Genomic DNA, 21,292 nt, shown 5'->3' with positions numbered 1-21,292 from the left:
TTGGGTTTATCAAAAAAAAAAAAAAAAAAAAAAATATCCAGTATATGCTATATATATATATATAGATGCTATATATATAAATATATATATATATATATATGAATATATATATACACTCACCTAAAGGATTATTAGGAACACCTGTTCAATTTCTCATTAATGCAATTATCTAATCAACCAATCGCATGGCAGTTGCTTCAATGCATTTAGGGGTGTGGTCCTGGTCAAGACAATCTCCTGAACTCCACTTCTGTTGAGACATTCAGATGGTAGAGTCAGAATTTGGCGTAAACAGAATGAGAACATGGATCCATCATGCCTTGTTACCACTGTGCAGGCTGGTGGTGGTGGTGTAATGGTGTGGGGGATGTTTTCTTGGCACACTTTAGGCCCCTTAGTGCCAATTGGGCATCGTTTAAATGCCACGGCCTACCTGAGCATTGTTTTTGACCATGTCCATCCCTTTATGACCACCATGTACTGTACCCATCCTCTGATGGCTACTTCCAGCAGGATAATGCACCATGTCACAAAGCTCGAATCATTTCAAATTGGTTTCTTGAACATGACAATGAGTTCACTGTACTAAAATGGCCCCCACAGTCACCAGATCTCAACACAATATAGCATCTTTGGGATGTGGTGGAATGGGAGCTTTGTGCCCTGGATGTGCATCCCACAAATCTCCATCAACTGCAAGATGCTATCCTATCAATATGGGCCAACATTTCTAAAGAGTGCTTTCAGCACCTTGTTGAATCAATGGCACGTAGAATTAAGGCAGTTCTGAAGGCGAAAGGGGGTCAAACACAGTATTAGTATGGTGTTCCTAATAATCCTTTAGGTGAGTGTATATATAATATATATATATATATATATATATATAATATATATATATATATATATATAATAAATGGACAAACCGTCTAGGATGAATTTGGAAAAAGTAGGTTTTTGAATAATTCACAATTCTTGATCAAGTCTTGACCATAAAAAAGTTTTCTTTCTAAGTATAAATTATTTTTTATTTTCTTTATTATTTATTTATTTATTTATTTTTGTCCTCTTCTAAACTCAGTAGTTTAAAAGTTATTAGAATAAACGTAAGAGCTAATTTTATCTGTTGGTAGTGCAGGAGCTGTTTGAGTTAGAGGCTCCAAACTTGCTATAGTTAATGTTAAAACTGTCCTATGTATGCCAGTTTTCATAACTGTCCTGCAAGCAGTTCTATGAGCTGCCATAGACTCATAAATGGAAGAAGAATAAGAAAGAAGCAGAAGAAGAAGAACACTAACGGATAGAAGAGGTGCCTTCATCTTCGGTGCTTGGTTCCTAATAATAATAATTAATAATAATAATGTACAAATGTTTGTCAGATGTGATCATTGCAGATCACTAGAATTCTTATTTTTGTTTGCATTTTAATTTGTGTTCCCATTGAAAAAGAAGCTTTCAGATGATGTGCATGTCAGAGACAGCTATTTGCATGAAAGCACTCTGTGACAAACATTACCACCATTTGTTGCCTTTATATGACAGGGACTGCACTTTCTAGAGAGAACCATAATACTTTATGTAATCAACTATACATTTTTTAATGACTGGTAAGAGGAGGATTCAGAATGAACTAATCTCAGATACAAACCCGATTCCAAAAAAGTTGGGACATTGTACAAATTGTGAATAAAAACAGAATGCAATGATGTGGAAGTTTTAAATTTCAATATTTTATTCAAAATACAACATAGATGACATATCAAATGTTTAAACTGAGAAAATGTATTTTAAATTTCATGGCATCAACACATCTCAAAAAAGTTGGGACAAGGCCATGTTTACCACTGTGTGGCATCCCCTCTTCTTTTTATAATAGTCTGCAAACATCTGGGGACAGAGGAGACAAGTTGCTCAAGTTTAGGAATAGGAATGTTGTCCCATTCTTGTCTAATACAGGCTTCTAGTTGCTCAACTGCCTTAGGTCTTCTTTGTCACATCTTCCTCTTTATGATGCGCCAAATGTTTTCTATGGGTGAAAGATCTGGACTGCAGGCTGGCCATTTCAGTACCCGGATCCTTCTTATACGCAGCCATGATGTTGTAATTGATGCATTATGTGGTCTGGCATTGTCATGTTGGAAAATGCAAGGTCTTCCCTGAAAGAGATGATGTCTGGATGGGAGCATATGTTGTGCTAGAACTTGGAAATACCTTTTATCATTGATGGTGCCTTTCCAGATGTGTAAGCTGCCCATGCCACACACACTCATGCAACCCCATACCATCAGAGATGCAGGCTTCTGAACTGAGCGCTGATAACAACTTGGGTTGTCCTTGTCCTCTTTAGTCTGGATGACATGGCGTCCCAGTTTTCCAAAAAGAACTTCAAATTTTGATTTGTCTGACCACATAACAGTTTTTTACTTTGCCACAGTCCATTTTAAATGAGCCTTGGCCCAGAGAAAATGCCTGCGCTTCTGGATCATGTTTAGATATGGCTTCTTTTTCGACCTATAGAGTTTTACCCGGCAACGGTGAATGGCATGGTGGATTGTGTTCACCGACAATGTTTTCTGGAAGTGTTCCTGAGCCCATGTTGTGATTTCAATTACAGTAGCATTCCTGTATGTGATGCAGTGCCGTCTAAGGGCCCGAAGATCATGGGCATCCAGTATGGTTTTCCGGCCTTGACCCTTATGCACAGAGATTGTTCCAGATTCTCTGAATCTTTGGATGATATTATGCACTGTAGATGATGATAACTTCAAACTCTTTGGAATTTTTCTCTGAGAAACTCCTTTCTGATATTGCTCCACTATTTTTCGCTGCAGCATTGGGGGAATTGGTGATCCTCTGCCCATCTTGACTTCTGAGAGACACTGCCACTCTGAAAAGCTCTTTTTATACCAAATCATGTTGCCAATTGACCTAATAAGTTACAAAATGGTCCTCCAGCTGTTCCTTATATGTACATTTAACTTTTCCGGCCTCTTATTGCTACCTGTCCCAACTTTTTTGGAATGTGTAGCTCTCACAAAATCCAAAATGAGTCAATATTTGGCATGACATTTCAAAATGTCTCATTTTCAACATTTGATATGTTATCTATATTCTATTATGAATAAAATATAAGTTTATGAGATTTGTAAATTATTCCATTCCCTTTTTTACTCACAATTTGTACAGTGTCCCAACTTTTTTGGAATCCGGTTTGTAGTTTACTTCAACTACTGGTGCTTTACCAGTAGTTGAAGTAAACTATGTAAAGTAAAAATGTAAAGAGAGTTCACATAACTGAAGATGCCCTCATTGCAATATGTATAAATTGATGTAGAATCTAATCAGTGAAAATAGTACCTTTTTTCCAATTAACCAGTGTCCAGCTAGAAAGAAACCTATATGACATCTACGACTTTGTATGGGTTTCTATAAGAAAAGTTTGTGATTAGATGATGAATAGTGTGGGAAGAATTAGCAATAAATTTAATAGTCCCATTAACAGTACTGTAAGTTTGCAATGTGCAGTGAGGGATGGAAGATAACACTAAACATTTATTGAAGGTGTGATTGCACTTTCAATAATGACTTTGCAGAAATGAATGGATCATAAAAAGCCACACTTCTTCAGATGTGTCGTTTAGACCACATTTTTTCTTTGCAAATGCTAACTCACAAGAGCGGCATATAATAAAGTATACTTAGGTTACGTTAAAGTGTACACTGCATTCTAAGCTATGCCTCAATAGCCAAGGTATGAGTATGTAGTGCTATTAATATAAATAACAATCTAGATGATACAATCAGGGTTGCCAGGTTTTCACAACAAATCCTGCCCAATTGCGTAAAATTGGTAAAATTCACATTCCAGGGGCTAAATATCATGTTATTGGTGTTGCTTCAACCCGTGGACATGAAAAACAACCTGTGGTAACAGTGTAACGGTAGCCCAATGGCAACAATTCTACAGTGAGAATAAACGTTACACCTTCTTTCTTTGCATATACATTTGGGCAATGTTATGCAAATCTTCCCACACAGTGGTGTAGATATGTGGCGGCGTGTTTGAACTAGGCATTTTAGGAAGGCGTGGATGAGCATTCAGTTTTTATAAAGAATATCTCTTTGGGTTTGAGACTTTTATCTTTGTGACTTTACAGATCTTCTGTATGCACAAACAGCTTTTAACACCCCAAAGACAAAAGAAAACATGAAATCGCATCATATGACCCCTTTAACTATGACTGGAGACATATGGATTCATGCATGAATAATGGTAGCCTTAACTACATACTGTATTAATACATGTTTGATAACAGTGGTGTATAAAGTACCTGAAAGCTATACTCAAGTAAAAGTACAGTTATCTTACCAGAAAATGACTTTGGTCGAAGTTGAAGTCACCTTTTAAAATATTACTTGAGTAAAAGTCTTAAAGTATGTGATATTTATTGTACTTAAATACGAAAAGTATTATTTATTTTTTTTAAATCTTAAATGTACTTAAGTATTGAAAGTAAAATTACAAGTAAAAGCAAAATGAAAAAGAAGAAAAAGAAACAAATATATATATATATATATATATATATATATATATATATATATATATTATATATAATGTATATATAGCATACTTCCAAATTCCAATGGAAGTGATCATCCCTTGCAGGTAGCATTATATATGACATTATACATGATTATTTAAGTAACAGCACACTTCCAAATGTACCCCAAATGGAAGTGTTACCTTTTTTTCATCTTCTTCTTTCAGGACTTTTGACCTTTGTTGCAGAGGACAGTATATGACATTAGGAGAGAGAAACAGGTACATGATTTGGAAAGGTATTAATCTGTCACAGACACGGCTCCAACCCCATCCATCACAGCGCACGTCACCTGAGTACTATTCCTCGTCAGCACCCTCCACCAACACTTAAAACACTCACACACACACAGTGTTACCTTGTTTCGCACACTAGGAATACCTATTGCCGACTTTCCATTCTATACGCTACCTCTCCAGTGATTCCCTTTTGACCTCCTGTGTCCTTTCGTGAGTGTGTCCTTCAGCCCTCACGTAACTTCCAGGACCTTCACCCTACATCAAATGACAATTAGTTTACTCCTCTCTGCTATCAGAAAGAGGAGGTCATCCCATCTCTGATTAGGTCAATAAATAAGGATCCTGTCTCCGACCCATGGAGAGAGAAAGAGGAGGTACAGGATTAGGAAAGGTCCACGAGCCAGGATTCAAACTCAGGACACCCAAGCCACATCTGTGCTATAGGTCAGCGCACTGCCCATGAAGCTATCGGTGCACACTATTCACTGCTTTTTTCACTGAAGTATTTTTTGTAAAATATAATGATCAAATCATAACGTTAAACAAATATGAAATATCACCTTCAAGTACACCTTCAAAATACACATTTGATGATAATATTAATCAAGTACACCTTCAAAATACACATTTGATGATAATATTAATGCAACAATGAAGTAGAAAAGAATAGGCCAATAGTTTAAGAATTTAGGTATATGACATTTACCAATTAATATGACAAATATAATACACATTTGATGATAATATTAATGCAACAATGGAGTAGAGTTTTCTAATTAAGTGTTTGGCTATTCCAATAACTCCAGTAAAAACAATACTTAATTGTATAAAATGGCACTCTAGAGAATTGTGTGCTTTTAACTTTGATGCAGCAGTTTGAGGAAGATCCTTTTCTTTTTCTTTTTTCAGCATGACAGTGTCCCTATCATGCCCCCATGACCTCACTGATGCACTGGTGTCTTGTTGAACATTTAATTTAAAAAGCATGGCAAAAAGCATGAATCCCACATTTTGCTACAACAACGTCTACTCCTCTGCAAAGCTTTCCACTACATTTCAGAACATGGATGCTGAGATTTGCTCCCATTTAGGCACAGGGCATCACTTTGGTCAGACACTGACAGTGGTCTGTGGGACTTGGCTCTCAGTCAGCTTCCCCAATTCCTAAAGGTGTTTGGTGGGATTCATGTCTGGCATTTGTGCAGGCCAGTCAATTTTTTCCCAACCAGACTAAGAAAAGGTAAACCTTTTTATGTGGACCTCACTGTGGGCTCAGCGAAAGTGCCATTCTGGAATAGAAGCATTCTCTAGAATTTCATTAAATGGGGCAAAGGTTTGTCCTCACATTAATTATTTGACTAAATCTAGGAGGGTACAAACTCTTGGCTACATAGTGTATGTTACTATATTTACAGTGATGATGTTGATTATTATTATTCTATATAATAATATACTATTATTACTATTGATACATAGATAATAGCCTATACTTATTAATTACATTATTTCTTCAAATTTAAAATTCTCAGCAATTTCAAATGGTTTATGAGAATGGAGTACAAATCAGGCCAAAAAGTATTTCATCCTGGGTAATTTTGTTTTCTTTAGATTCATGTTGAGTAGATGCTACACATTCACATGATATTCAATGATAAACATTCATATATTTGGACACAATAAGGTTCCCATGATATATCTTAAGCAACATTGAGATATTGATTTTTATTTTTATTTTTATTTATTTGAATTTTTTTATGGTCTTGTTTGAAATACAGGCCTCCAGTCTATGTTTTTACTCTTAGCTTTCCCATCGAATTTACCTCTAGGAAATATTTTATTTATTTAAGATTTATTATTATTATTATTATTATTATTATTATTATTATTATTATTATTATTATTATGTTTACTTGTTTAATTTTATTATTTTTTTATTTTTAATTAATTATCACAGTTTGTTTGTTTGATCTATTTATTTTTTTTTTTTATTATAATGTTTTTTATTGTAGTTTGTTTATTATATGATTTATTCTCATCTAAATTAAATCAGACTCTAGGCACCTAACCAAACTTTAAGTTACTCTTAAAGGTGTTGTTTTTTGTTTTTTTTGTTGTGCTATAGAGTATAAAAACAATGTTATATTTTTGGAGATTTTTTGTCAAGGCCTGGGATAAATTGAAGATTCAGATGCAGAGGAGTAGTGAGAGAGGAGATCTTTATTCTTGCCAGAAAACACAAAATAACATAAACAATAATTAAACTCCACTCAGGTCGACTGAGATTCTAGAGTTGGCCGGCAGAGACTGCGGACCATACGAGCTGCCAGATCTGCGGGACTACGAATCCTGAAGCACAGGTGAACAAGGGTAAGTAATGCTTGAGCTTACACAAAACAGCAGAATACTGACAAAGATAAAATCAACCTACTTACGACGAAGTTCGGAAAAGCAGAGACATATATGGGAGTGGGGGAATAAGTGGGGGAGCAGAGGTGGGTAGTAACGAGTTACATTTACTTTGTTACATTTACTTGAGTAATTTTTTTGGGTAACTAATACTTTTGGAGTATATTTAAATATGGGTACTTATACTCTTACTTAAGTAAATTTTTGGGGAAAAATCTGTACTTTTACTTCGTTACTGTGGGCGACGCTCCTCTCGTTACTTTATCTTAATGCAATATAAGTTATTAATGCTTCGGTTTATTCCAAACACGCCGTCTATTTTTCTCTTGGCAATGAGTGATGCTCATTCGCGAATGATTCATTCTTTTGAGTCAATTCTTTTCAAAGGCTTGATCAAACCAGTTGGCTAACCAGTCAATTGGTTCGTGAATCAGTTTGAATGATTCATTTAGTTCCCTGCTGCGGGCGCTGAGGCGTCTGAAGTGGTTCATTCAGAGTTGTAACAGAAAGTTTAAGAACATCAAGAGCATTGAAACGTGGCATTGAAAGCAAATCTGCAAAGGCTATTTAGATGAACACCGCGTGTGCTGTCTATGGTTCAACAGGTATAACTTAGGCTACATTCAATTACAGTACACGATACCACTATGACATTAGTTTGTTGCACGTGTAACTTATAACAGAGGCGTCATGCCCATTCAAAGTGAGGGGGTACGTGCCCCCTCAGATTTTTGAGCCAAGTGGATTTTGAATGCAGCTTCCAAAAGACAAAATAAGCCGATTAATATTTTCTATATTTGATACAATCACACAGGCGTGAGAACGTTCAGCGAGTCATATCATCAGCTGCTAAATTCAGATCTGCGTTCGCTGGCTGGCGCTGAGCCAGAGACAGACGCATTTTTACAGCACTGCGCATTATAACCAATCACACAAGATTCTGCTGAGCTTATGAATGCAAGGGCCAATCAAAGGTGTTCCGATGAGTCATCGCTAAAATGCCGGTGCTTCCTTCACTCGCTCGCTGACTGAATACATACAGTCAGCATCTAGTCATAGTTGGGGGCGTGGTCTGGTGTGGCGAGGGTGGAGTCGGCGTGGGGGAAAACACTGCGAACATCATGTGTATTTGAATGACAAAAAATGTCGTATTGTGAGTCATTGATGCCTGCCGACTGGCAACGGTACATTGCAAAATTAACTGCAATAGCTTATGATTGCCCTTATTTAATTAAAAACTGGGTCAATGACCCAACCAAATGGCCGGAGGTGTCGTTTCCAGACATATTTTGTTATCTGGTTGAATCTCCAGGTAAGACATCGCAGTAGCTGTAGCGGTAACATTAGCCTATAACTCAATCAACTTTTGTATATGTTGCATACTATAACTCCATAAAACCTTGTCACTTACCTATTGTACGTATGCTTCACTCCAAACTATTAATCCTTTTGTAAAACGGTGATCAGTAGTACGAAGTTGCAGAGGGACTGTGCTGACAGTTATCCCTAACTCACAGACTGCAGTCTGTATTGAGTGTAGACCTTGTCTACTCCATAGGTTCATTGTACAGCCCTACTTTAGATTTATTCATTCAAAAATAGCCAAATGAATACATTCTGCTTTATATAGCAAGTTCCATTTTTGACTGGATTCCGCGATTCGATCCGTGTCGCTTCGCAAACACAGACGGGGTGAATTTATGAATGAAAGTGTGAAAGTTCTGACACAAAACGAAGTTGTTACATATCCTCACACTTTTTTAAGTGGGTATACGGAAATCCTTGGGCTTTTCTAGTGGGTATACAGCGTATACCTGTATATCACGTAGACTACACCTCTTAGCAGACGCGTTTTCATCCGAGTTTAGATTCGACACTAGGCTACATAGTTTTGCTTAAGGTAGAATGATAAGGCTAATTATATATGCATGCCACTTTCTAATTTGTTAGTTTATTGGAGGTACAGAAAAAGACACAGCAACTCTTCGGCATGATTGTCCCGTGTATTTCAATTGGTGCCAAGGCAATGTTTTCCCCCACGGGCTAAATTCACATCACATGATGGGGCGTTTCCCCGTCTGTATGTATAGCACTTTCTGGCGAATTCTCTCGTCAGAAATAACGTGTGTACGAATAAAAGGGTTGAATGTTTGATTAAACTTTTGAGTGTGCCTGCTGCAAACAGGGAAAAAATTAATAAATAAATAATACATAAATAAAATAAAGTTAAGAATTTCAAAATATATCAACATTTTGTGTCAACTCATATTGAAATAAACTGTATTTATTTCCAAGATGATACGATAATATTCCAGGAATGAGTTGGAATACTTACTGCCTCACAATGTTTAACATTTTTTAGAACAGCCTGCGTGACACCCACACCCAATACTGTAAATCCTTTCAGAGGAGAAAAGGCTGCTAGAAAGAAGACAACAAAACCACTGCCAGAGGAAAATGAAAGTTGAATGAGGTTTAACCAGTTTAGTTTAATGTAATTTCTCAGGTTTTCCCTGTGGCAATAACCTGGTGGCCCTGTAGGAAATGAAGAATAGGGTCTTTTCACTAACCAACAGGCTCAGAATCACTTTAATGATCATTGGCTGTGGACTACCTCATTAATTCTGTGTCAGTAACAGAGCATTACCTGATTTCATTGAACAACTGATTCGCAAAATGAATTATGCAAATTAAGTGATCTTGCAATTAGGCTAAATATGGCAGTAATTAGTGATAATTCTAGCATGTAAATCATTCCACTCAACAGCAAGGGGCAGACCTGTACAACAGGGGTATAGACCATGTTCAGAATTACTCTGAAAAAAAAAGTGCATTCAGCACAGCTCAGGATAATTGGTGGTGGAAGTGAGGGTAATAAGCAAACTGATTGTTTTCTCCAAGTATAACAGGACTCGAACACTAAACTCTCTAAACGTTTGTAACTTTTAGGTACTGATGTGTAATTGTAATAATAATAATAATAATAATAATAATAATTGTAATTGTGTAGTTTAAATTTAATTTAATTTAATTTAATTTAATTTAATTTAATTTAATTTAATTTAATTTAATTTAATTTTAATTTGATGTGTACACTTTAGGCATTAATATACCTTTAAGTTACCAATATGGACCCTTTAGGTACAAAGGTGTATCTTTTATAAAAGGAACTGCTCCAATGACACTTTTTTTTTTTTTTTTTTTTTTTTTTTGTGAGTGTACTCCAAATATATAACTGGTAAAAATAAATTTTGAAGTTTTAAAGAGTACAATAGCTAACCCGGGCCCAAAACCTGCAAAACCTGAAATATGTTGCTAACATTTTGCTCTTGTTGCAAATTTTGCACCTTTTCAGGTGACGTCCACATTCAGGCACTATAAGTGATATAGAGTTTATCCATGACAGATGTGGATTTATTTAGCAGTCCAGTGTCCAGTTTGGACATGAAATGTCCAGGGAGTAGCACTAAAAGTGTGGAATTGTGAAATAAAAATGCATTTGCTGAAGCAACCTTGCAGTTTTAGCCTTCTTCTACGAGGTTTTGAGCTCTTTTATAAACTGGCGTGGTTTCACCAGATTCGTATTCATGTGCTCAACATCGCAAGTGCAACAATGTACCAGGTGACCTACGGAGCAAGTTTGCTATGTCAGAAAAGCCATTTATATGGAGCATATTATGTAATGCAAAAATTGAAATCTATTATTTTTCAAATCATGCACTATGGTAGAAGTTTATTGAGGGCACAACATACTATTTTTTTTAGTGAGCCTAGGTTGGCAATAGCATATGTATACATGGTTCCAAAGCTAATTTACATTCAAAGCCACAAAACTCCAGTTTCATGGGGTCTTTAACAAAACCTGATACTTCTGTGTCAACACTATTCCATACAATACCCGGATCTAAGACAACACTTCACCTTAGCTCACCCCTAAGTAATGCTTCAGAAAATGAAGAGGATCACACATCCTCTAAAAGTGATTTAAATGTTGATGAAAGTTGAAAAGGGTACGTACTGCAGGCCATTACAATCCATTTAGGTCTTCAAACCGAACAATCAGGATATTGCTCCAAATGACGATGGCCTACTTAAACAGGCTCTAGAGAAATGAACAATAAGGAGGCTCTTCAAAGAAACAGCTGAAGGTGAAAGCGTGCATGAGTTTTTAAGCATGTGTGAGATTAAATGAAAACCATATTAACTCTTCTCTAAAGTCTTCAAAAATGAATTTATGATTTGAAGTGTAAAACTGCAACATTCTGGGGGGAGAGATATACTGTAATGCCAGGATACCCCTTACCTTATTTCTAACTGGGAGTTACTGACTTTAGGAAACTCTTGCCACAAAATATGGATCTGAACAAAAAATAGCAGGTTACTATCGGTTGTAAACCTGTACCATTGATCCCTTTTGAATTTAAAGCTTGTTTATTGCGATCAATTATTATTATTATTATCATTGTTATTGTTATTATTCTGTTATTACATTGTCATTATTTATTAGTTATTCTGAAATGGTCATTAACACTGATTGCCTTTACTTGCTGTTCAAGTAAAATATGGTAATGCTAAGTTACTGCATTGTCGGGGAGCATTCAGTAATGCATTGCAGTTATGCATTATTCCTGGAAAAGTAAGTGAATACTTAATTACATTTTATTTAATGTAATGTGCAACATAATACCTTTAATGTACACATACCTTTACTGTGCACTTTATTTTGTGTATTCTCACTTTTTTATTCTTATCAGTTTTAATTAGTTTTAAATCAATTTTAATTATTTTTTTTTATGTAAAATACTTTGAATTACCATTGTGTATGAAATGTGCTTTAAATAAACTTGCCTTGCCTTTATTAGAAGTTCCATTTTTTCTTTTAAATGTTTAACAAAATGCATCCAACAACAATGCCAACTTTAACTCAACTGTGTCAAAAAGAGATATATGCCAAATGCAAAGCAAGACAAACCACAAGACATTGCTTAATAAAGTGAGATTAAATATATAGAGTACATAGTATAGATTTAGTTATTTCAGGTTTACACAATATTCAGTGTTTTCTATTTCACTGTGCATTGTTATTATTTTTATTATTTTGTTGCAGAAATCATCATCCTCTGGTGTCTATATTTATGAAGAACATATAGCAAACACGTATTTTGTGAATGCAATTCAAACAGGGAAAAATAAACAAACAACAAATAAATAAAAATAATTCCAAAGATTGGTGATATGCAAATATGTATTATGCGATGAAGACATGTGACCGAAATTGACATTTCATGGTCTAACACTAAATATGCCATAAAGTTTAATAGATTGTATGACCTGTATGTATGTATGTATGTATTTTTTTTTTTTTATTTTATTTTTTTTTTTTTTTTGGACTTATAATCATTTGTTAAAATAAAATTTGTTTTTAAAAATGAATGTGACTTCATAACGCAAACGTCTGTTGCTTAAACATAGCCACTATATTTAGACTATGTTAAGACTGTGTCTTAGCCAGTTTACTACTGGCAACAAGTTTGAACATAGCAGTTAGGCAAGGGGTAATCAGTCTACTCTTTTGTAACAGACTTTAAAAGGTATAACCAGTTTTAAAGAAAGTAAGGAAAAAAGTCTAACATCTATAATGAAAAGGATGACTAATTCTTTAAGATAACTATAAACTGTTTATACAACTGGCCGTCTAGTGTAACTGTGGCATAGCCAACAAATTAATTACATTAAAATACAGCTTTAAAATTAATCACTATTAATTTCATCTTTCCACGCCCTTTGTTCGTATTGAATAAAAATGGATTAGAAATTAATACAAAGTGAATAAGATGTAAATGTAAAAACTGCAGCTCAAACAGTAGAGTAAGATTCTAACAATGCAGGGATTATGGGTTCAATTCCCAGGGAATTATTACTATTTTTGTTGTTGTTGTTGTTGTTGTACTGACTGTCATAACAACAGAAAAGTTTATGAAAGCTACACTGAGAGCTCCAGGGCAGAACAAATCCACCGCTGCAAATGAGTACAACTGGATTTCATAGAAGCATTCTGCTTTATTTTCTTTGCCCAGGAATATTTTTCCCTTTTTTAAATATAAAAAATGTGTTTTGGGCTGAAAGAAATCAGGCTCAGTTTATCGCTGATATGCCTGACACACTCTAAACCTATGAAGATATCACATGCTCACACTCTAGAATTACAGTACCCATCATGCTCGAACAACTCACACAACTAAATATATTACCATCTCAATTTCTCTCATTAGGGATAAGTCAATAAATGGAAAATAAGAGTAAGGTCAGTTACTTCTCTTGGGAAAGTAACTCAGATATTTTGTTGTAAATAAAAAAAAAAAAATATATATATATATATATATATATATATATATATATATTACTTGTTATTTGGAATTGGAATTTCAACACCAAGGAACCTGCAATCCCCCTGCAATTTGTCAGCAGGGAAGTCTAACTGTCAGCCAGCGATGGATTTATCTGTTTTGCATGGAGACTAGTGACTGTAGTGGTTAGTGTTCCACAGAGTGTGGGATGAACATTCACTAGGAGCAAGAAAAATAAAATGTCACGTTCCAGTTTCTCTGGGACACACATTCAACAGACTCATGCACATACCCACTGAAAATAAAAGAAGTCTTTAATATCTCAATTGAAGATAACAGTTATATTAAATTGAGAGCACAGTGCCTCTTGAAGTCTCTTGTTTTTCGCTCTTTTTTTTAAGAAAAGGGCCACAGTAATCTTAATTTTGATATTAATTCAAACATCTCTCATTAAATTGTTCCAAAACCAAATTAAATGAGCTATTTGCATACTTTTAATAGAATTAAATTTTAAAACGTATTTTGTATGTCAACAGTCGCCTTTTTTCTATTATATTTCTTAGAAGAAACATCTCAGACAAAATTCATATACTTAAAAAGATAACAGACCCTTTTAAGCCACCTAAGCTATATGAAATAGCAATTTCTCAACTTTAAAATTCAATTCTCAGGCTTGGCAGCTACTGGTTATATTCCCTTGCGTGTGTCTCTAACACTTTTACCCAAAGGAACAAAGCAATGTATCCATTGTTCAGTTCTCATGGAATGCAAATACACTTTGCTGAAGCAATTTAAGGTCCACAGAGGAAAAATTCAAGGTTATAGTTAAATAGAGAACCTCTACGTTCATGTTCTGCATTCATTTTATTGTTGCACTGTGGTACCTTGTGATAAGCCCCCAAGTGGTCAAGATGCAAATGCTTAAAGTAAGGCCTGGTTCAGACTGCACTATTTTAGCCCGATTTTGTCACGATTTGCTTGACGTAGGGTGTCGTGTGGATTCGTAAATGACAATGGGCGTTGGGACGCAAGATTCCATTGTTTCAGCTCGTGTAGTGTGTCATAGTGGACGACAACCGATTCCACGTCTGCGATGCTTCACAACATCATGACAGAAAGACTAGCATGTTTAATTTTTTTTTTTCGTCATCCACCACGAGTTCCATCACATTGTTGACATTGACCAATAGCAGCACAGAATCTCTTTTATACACAGTTTTCAAACATGGTGAAAAGAAAGAGAGATGATGGTGCTGCTAGGTGGAATTATGAGATGGAGGAAAGGTTTGTGGAGCTGTGGCAATAGTACTCCTGTCTGTATGATGTGTCATCGAGGGACTACCACGACAGAACAAAGAAAGAAAAATGCTGGCGAACGATAGCGGAAGTGCTTCAGCAATGTTTACACTCTTGTTTTTGGAAGTCAGTCACTAGTTCCGCCTTCTCGATGACATCACGTGCGTCATTAAAGACGGCACGCAATGAATGGTTGGGAAGGAACGTGAAGTCTGACATGTTTCTTGTCCATGACATGACAAGATTTTAGGTGTCAAAATCGTGTAATCTGACACAGTGGCTATCGTGACCGACAAAAATATAGTGTAGCCTGTACCCGGCATAAGGATCTCCCATAGTAATAAACCTCCCACTGAACACATCCAGACAGCCATTAGCAGGTCATTCACTCACAAACAATGTCCTACAGTTTATGAAGCACAGAGAATTGTGTGTGGTGTGATTGCACCTGGATGTGATCAAAGTGTGAGGCAGGACATTTGCATGCAGTCTTGAGATTTTTCAGGTCATTCTTCCTGTTCAAACACATTTAATCTTAAATATTTTTTTTTCTTCACATTTTAAAAGATAACCAGTCATATATATATATATATATATATATATATATATATATATATATATATATAGGCAGCAATAGGTTACAATAGATTAGCCAGAGAAAGATTACTTAAATCGCCCATCCATCCACATTCTGGTTTGGCATGAAACACTGATGTTTTGCCATATTAAAAGATCCACTCAGTATTTATGAAGCAGAATATTGTTGAACAAGGATAAAAAATCTGCTGTCAAACAGAGAACGGCATTCCATTGTGGGTGATAATTAAGAGAGCCCAATCTCTCATTCTGCCCTAAAAAAAGAAGATAAAAACAGCTCAGTTTGAAATGAAAGATTATAAGTACCAACTGAATGTAATCATCATAATCCTCAATTATATGCAAAATTGTGTTTATGGAATTGTTGCGCAACATTTGTTCATTAGTACTGTAATGTCATTCTGAAGAAGTTTTACTGCAATGGAATCACTGATTACTAATGGACTTGAGTCAGCTCATTACTGCATGAACTATTCTGTTCATAATTGAAGTTACTCAGTCTGAAGAGTGATAGCAAGCTACAGAGCAGCTAAGTATATGAGTGTGCTTGAAGACTGATGGATATTGTGAAATATACGAACAAGTGTAAAATACTGTTTCTGTCCCTGCTTAAGACAAACAAGCAACTTATCACCTGGGGGATAAAAGCACATGCTTCTTTTGTTCTCCACAACACTTTCAGCCTCATTTAGAGCTCTATGTCAATTAGAGAGAGGATGCTTACTGGGCGGTATCCTCATATATTCATGCCACCTCATTGCTATCCTCATTATCAGGATGAGGAAATGAAGCATATTTTCTTTATTGTGACATTATTTTCATGAAAAAATAAAACAGGTTAATTGGAAAATGCTTGTGGCAACATTTTTGACATTATGTAGCCTCTTCACTTCTTCTGTATGTTTTTAACAACTGTACTATCCACTGAAAGCACTTTTATCCCTAATAGCCTCATTTTCATTTCTGTTAAAAATTAAATATGATGCCAGCCTAAGGTCTATTATATATGCAGGTACATTTTTGATGTTCTTTCCCAAAGAAAATGGGCCCATTTTTTTAAAGGAAATAATAACTTCTTTCTTTTTATTTTAGAGTGAAACATATGGAAGCCTGTTTGCGCCACTAAATAAAATATAAAACAAGGTAATTGGAACTATTTATTTCACAATTCTGACTTATTTCCTCAGAAGTGTGTGATATAAACTCGCAATTCTGACTTTTTTCTCAGATTTGCGAGTTTATATCTCACAATTCTGACTTTATAACTCAAACTCAATTCTGTATTTTTTTTCTCAGAATTGCGAGTTATAAAGTCAGTTTTGTGAGATATAAACTCACAATTGTGAAAAAAAAAAAAAAAAAAACTCAGAATTGCAACTTTATATCTCACAATTCTGACATTATTTCTCAGAACTATGGGTTATAAAGTCAGAATTGTGAAATATAAACTTGCAATTCCGAGAGAAAAAAAGTCAGAATTGTGAGTTTATATCTTGCAATTCTGACTTTATAACTCACAGCTGCGAGTTTATACTGTAATTTTGACTTTATAACTTACAATTGGGTCAATTTCTATAGTCAGACTATAGTCAGAATATACTCAGACTATAGTTGATTTCCACTGACTATAGGAACAGCATGACATTTCAAAAATGAAAGCATTTTACTGGTTATTTTACTGGTATGTCATTCAGTCAGTTTCTCTTTAGAATGTATCAGAAATTCAAGGGTCTGGCAAAGGGATTCACGAGAATTGTATAGTTCTTTGCAGCTTCAGCACAGTGAAGTTAAAAGTGCTTTATGTGCAGCTATAAAGTAAAAGAAAAAAAAAACTATAAAAAGGGGAATTGTTTATTTTTAATATCTCATTATCTGACTGTCCAAACTTAAGAAAAAAAAATCTGAAATGATAACTGAATATAACAGGTCATGTGGTTTGTTTATTTATTTATTTATTTATTTATTTGTGGGGAAATAAGAAAAATCCTGCATACATTACAATATTCGTTCAAATACATGAACATAAAAACTACTTGCATGTATAAATGTAAAGAATAAGTAAGAAATAGGGTCCAGGTGGAGGAGTGATTATCTATATTTTATCTATATTCTATTCTGTGGCAAATGGTAAATTCAAGAGCTGTCAATCTGAGTGATCAATCCAATCTAAGCATGTTCCCACTGTAAAAAAGTCTCCGACCATGCTATTTACTACGGTGATTACTTATATACCTCCCTTTCCAATATACCTACCCACCATAGGTGAGATATAGGGTTCTTCTCAATCCAAAGGCAGCATCCTAATAAGGCTGCATATCTCATCATCAAGCCCCATTGAAGGATGTCTCAATTATTAGGATTACTAGGTCTTGTTTTTTATTATTATTATTATTATTATTATTATTATTATTATTATTATTTATTTATTTATTTATTTTGCTTTTGTCCTTAAAAACACAGGTGAGAGCACCTGCTCTAAATAAATGTATGTGATTTACCATGTTTTTCTAATATTTGATAACCCTAATATTGTATGATTTGATTAAACCAAAATGTGACCCAAACGTTGCATGTGTATACTGTTTACATGTACTTGGTATTGTTTGGTCTTTACCTGAAACAATTATGCTTGTTTTATTGCTAACGATATATGACACAAGAAAATCTGTTATGCATGAAGCTTAACAGATCACATTTTAAGTAAAGTCATATTTTTATTTTTTAATTTAGGCATATATTGTTTGTTTGTTTGTTTTCCCTTTTTTTTTTTTTTTTTTTTTTCCTTTCAGGGAATAAAGCAGTTTTTAGCTATCAAAATCTGCATCCCTATTTTTACCTCATGTATTGTAAAATGATATACTTTAGCTTGACAGTAGGCACTCCACCGTATTTCACCAAGGTCCACTTACGTTAAAATTTCTGGCCTCGCCACTATTACATGCAGTAACATAATTACCATTTGAAATTAATTTGCCTGCCACAGGTTTGTATAAGCAATTTTCATATATTAAAAAAGAACTAAAAAAAACGAAAAAAGACTTGTTTGTACGTTGCATAACTTAAAATTGTTTTAATGCTGTGTAATGTTCTCTGAAGCACAGATGAATTGCAAGTTGCAATTGTATTGTTCATATGTACTTGTGCTCTATGAGCTAAAGATTTTTTTTTTTTTTTTAAATGCTGCTGACAGTGAAATGGACATTGATTGAAGTGCACAGTTTAAGTGCTAAAGCCTTGTTTCAACACTCATGATGAAGTGATAAATGTAATTAAAACTGTTGCCTTGTTAATTTGTACTAAATATTTGGCTGTTAATTTTAATCAAACTCAATGAGAGGAGAAACTATTACATTATTTGGCCATTAGATTATTATTATTATTATTGCTGTTGTTGCTATTTAATGCATAGCAACTGGAATAGGCATCATCCACATTTATGGAAAATAAAGATTCGCTGTGAAAAGATGCATTCACTTACTCATCTCATCGCAACATATGCATGTATTAACTGAACACTAATTTTCTTATTAACATGTTTTGTCAAATTCACGATGTAGCCCTCCTGCCACATTTTCTTCAGAGAAACATACTGTTTTTGTTTTTGTTGTTGTTGTTGTTTTTCTCACTCCTTTCCAACCTTTCTCAGCCACCCTTATTAGACCATACAGTTGCCATGGAGATGGCACAGTCTGCTCACTTTCACTTTGCGTCTTGGATGGCTTGCTGCTTCAGTAATCCAGTTACAGCACATGATAGCATTCTGTCAAAACCAAGCCAAAGACATTCAGTAAAGTGCCATTGCACTAATGAATAGCTCATGGCTTTTATCAGGATGTAAGGAATGCTCAAAACTTCCACAAAACCGCTGCTGTCATCTAATAATTTCCTCTTTGCTGTCCATCAGGACCATTGGCTTGGATCACAATCTAAACAGACATTGCGTTGTACAGGGTCATTCATTCCTGTGTGGTTTTATACATTTTTGATGCACAAAACAGGGAAACAGACATACAAGGATACAGATATCTGGAGGACATCAATATTTTCACTGAAAATGACCGAAAATGGAGCTACAGCTGTACATAAAAAATGGTAAAGTTTCAAAGTTTACCAAGATTTTCTGGATTACAATTATAAGATAGTGGAAGAACATACAATGTAATTGAAAATCAACAAAATTCGAAATCCATTATTTGTCATTTGTAATGGAAGACAGATGCTCAAAAATGTAAACAATAATTAAAAGGTTGTAAAAAGTAGCTTTTTACATTCTTTGTGTCCATGCCACTTATGTTCTCATGCCATTTATACCATTGTGTGCGGATAAGAAACAAGATTAAAAAAAAGTGAATAAGAACAGAATCAGAACAGTTAGCCAGAATCAAACCTTCATTGTCTGCATGAGCACCACAGCTCACTGTGTAGATGCTTACCAGGCTATGGCGATGACCTTATAGTACATTTAATCAGTAAATCACTGTTAAATATCAGGTAAAATTAATTTAATATAAACTGGACCTCATTATATATTCTAGGTGTTTTATCCCTCATCCTAGTTGCTTCATCAGTTCGCTGATGGTGGGGAACCTCTAATCCCCAATGTTTTATGTCAAGGGACATGATTGCCCAATGTAGGAAAAGTTCAGCACTGACTAAAGCATCTTAATTAACCTCAAGACAGCCCTGGGAAGGGTAAATATGTAGCCAATGCCATTTTGAACTCTACCTGCCCTAAAAACTGCTGATTAATGTTGTTTAGCTATAGAGATCAATTCTGCTGCTTGAATCTCTAAGGTAATAGATGCTAACCCTGTCTCACTAATCCTCTGCTATTACAGAGAATATTGAATATGGATCTGCATAATGAAATTACTTTGCCTTCTTTTTTTTTTTTTTTTTTTTTACTTTTTTTTTTTTTTTAATCCTTGGGCGGCAGTGTAAGAAACACTTTAAATGCAGGAGATATTCCCTCAAGTACCAAAGGACACTAATGAATGTTAAGCCTCTCAAATTGTTTTTCCTCCCTGTACTGCTGAACTGATAAGCTGGTCATTGGATAATAGGGGCCTTTAGGTAAGAATTGTGTTGAACCATTAAAGGAGGTTTCACCCATATACCAAAGCCTCTTATTTTTGTTTTGAGGGTGACTGATTATGTCACATATTCTAATATCTTATCATTTCTCAATAAGGATAGTACTTTTAAACTCTAGCAAGTGGTTCAGTAAATTCAGTCACTGTAGAGTTGTTTAACCTGCACCACAAAACATGCAGGCATGCTGATATGCTGAAGCAAAAACACTCCTGCTTGTGTGAAGTTAAATTAAATATTTTAATTTATATGTATTTATCCAATGAACAATTAAAGTGGTCATGACATGGATTTTATTATTATTAGGGCCCTTGCACCGCGATGCGGGGACCCTCTTGGAATTGTTCCGTTTCTTCTTCTTCTTCTTCTCCAAAGTGAATCGCATTTTTGAGGGCCTAAACATACTCCAATCCTCACGAAACTTTGCACACGCATCAGGACTAGTAAAAATTTACATCTGATATAGGTTTCAGAAGTGGGAGTGGCAAAATGGCTCGATAGTGCCACCTGTAATATTTTAACGGAGTGTGCCTCCAGCTACGTTTTACGTACATGCATGAAAATTGGTACACATGTGTAACACACCATTATCTACAAAAAAGTCTCTTGGTACAAAATCCTAAATCAAAAAGGAAGTATGTTATTTTGAATTTCTTGAATCCAGTTTTTGCCATTTCCATTTCTCGTACTTTGCAAACTCCTACAGTTTTAATCGGAT

Source organism: Cyprinus carpio, chromosome A17 (genome assembly GCF_018340385.1).
Source record: "Cyprinus carpio isolate SPL01 chromosome A17, ASM1834038v1, whole genome shotgun sequence".
NCBI classification, from domain to species: domain Eukaryota; kingdom Metazoa; phylum Chordata; class Actinopteri; order Cypriniformes; family Cyprinidae; genus Cyprinus; species Cyprinus carpio.
The sequence above is the reverse complement of the archived record's forward strand: the minus strand, read 5'-3'. Positions refer to the sequence as shown.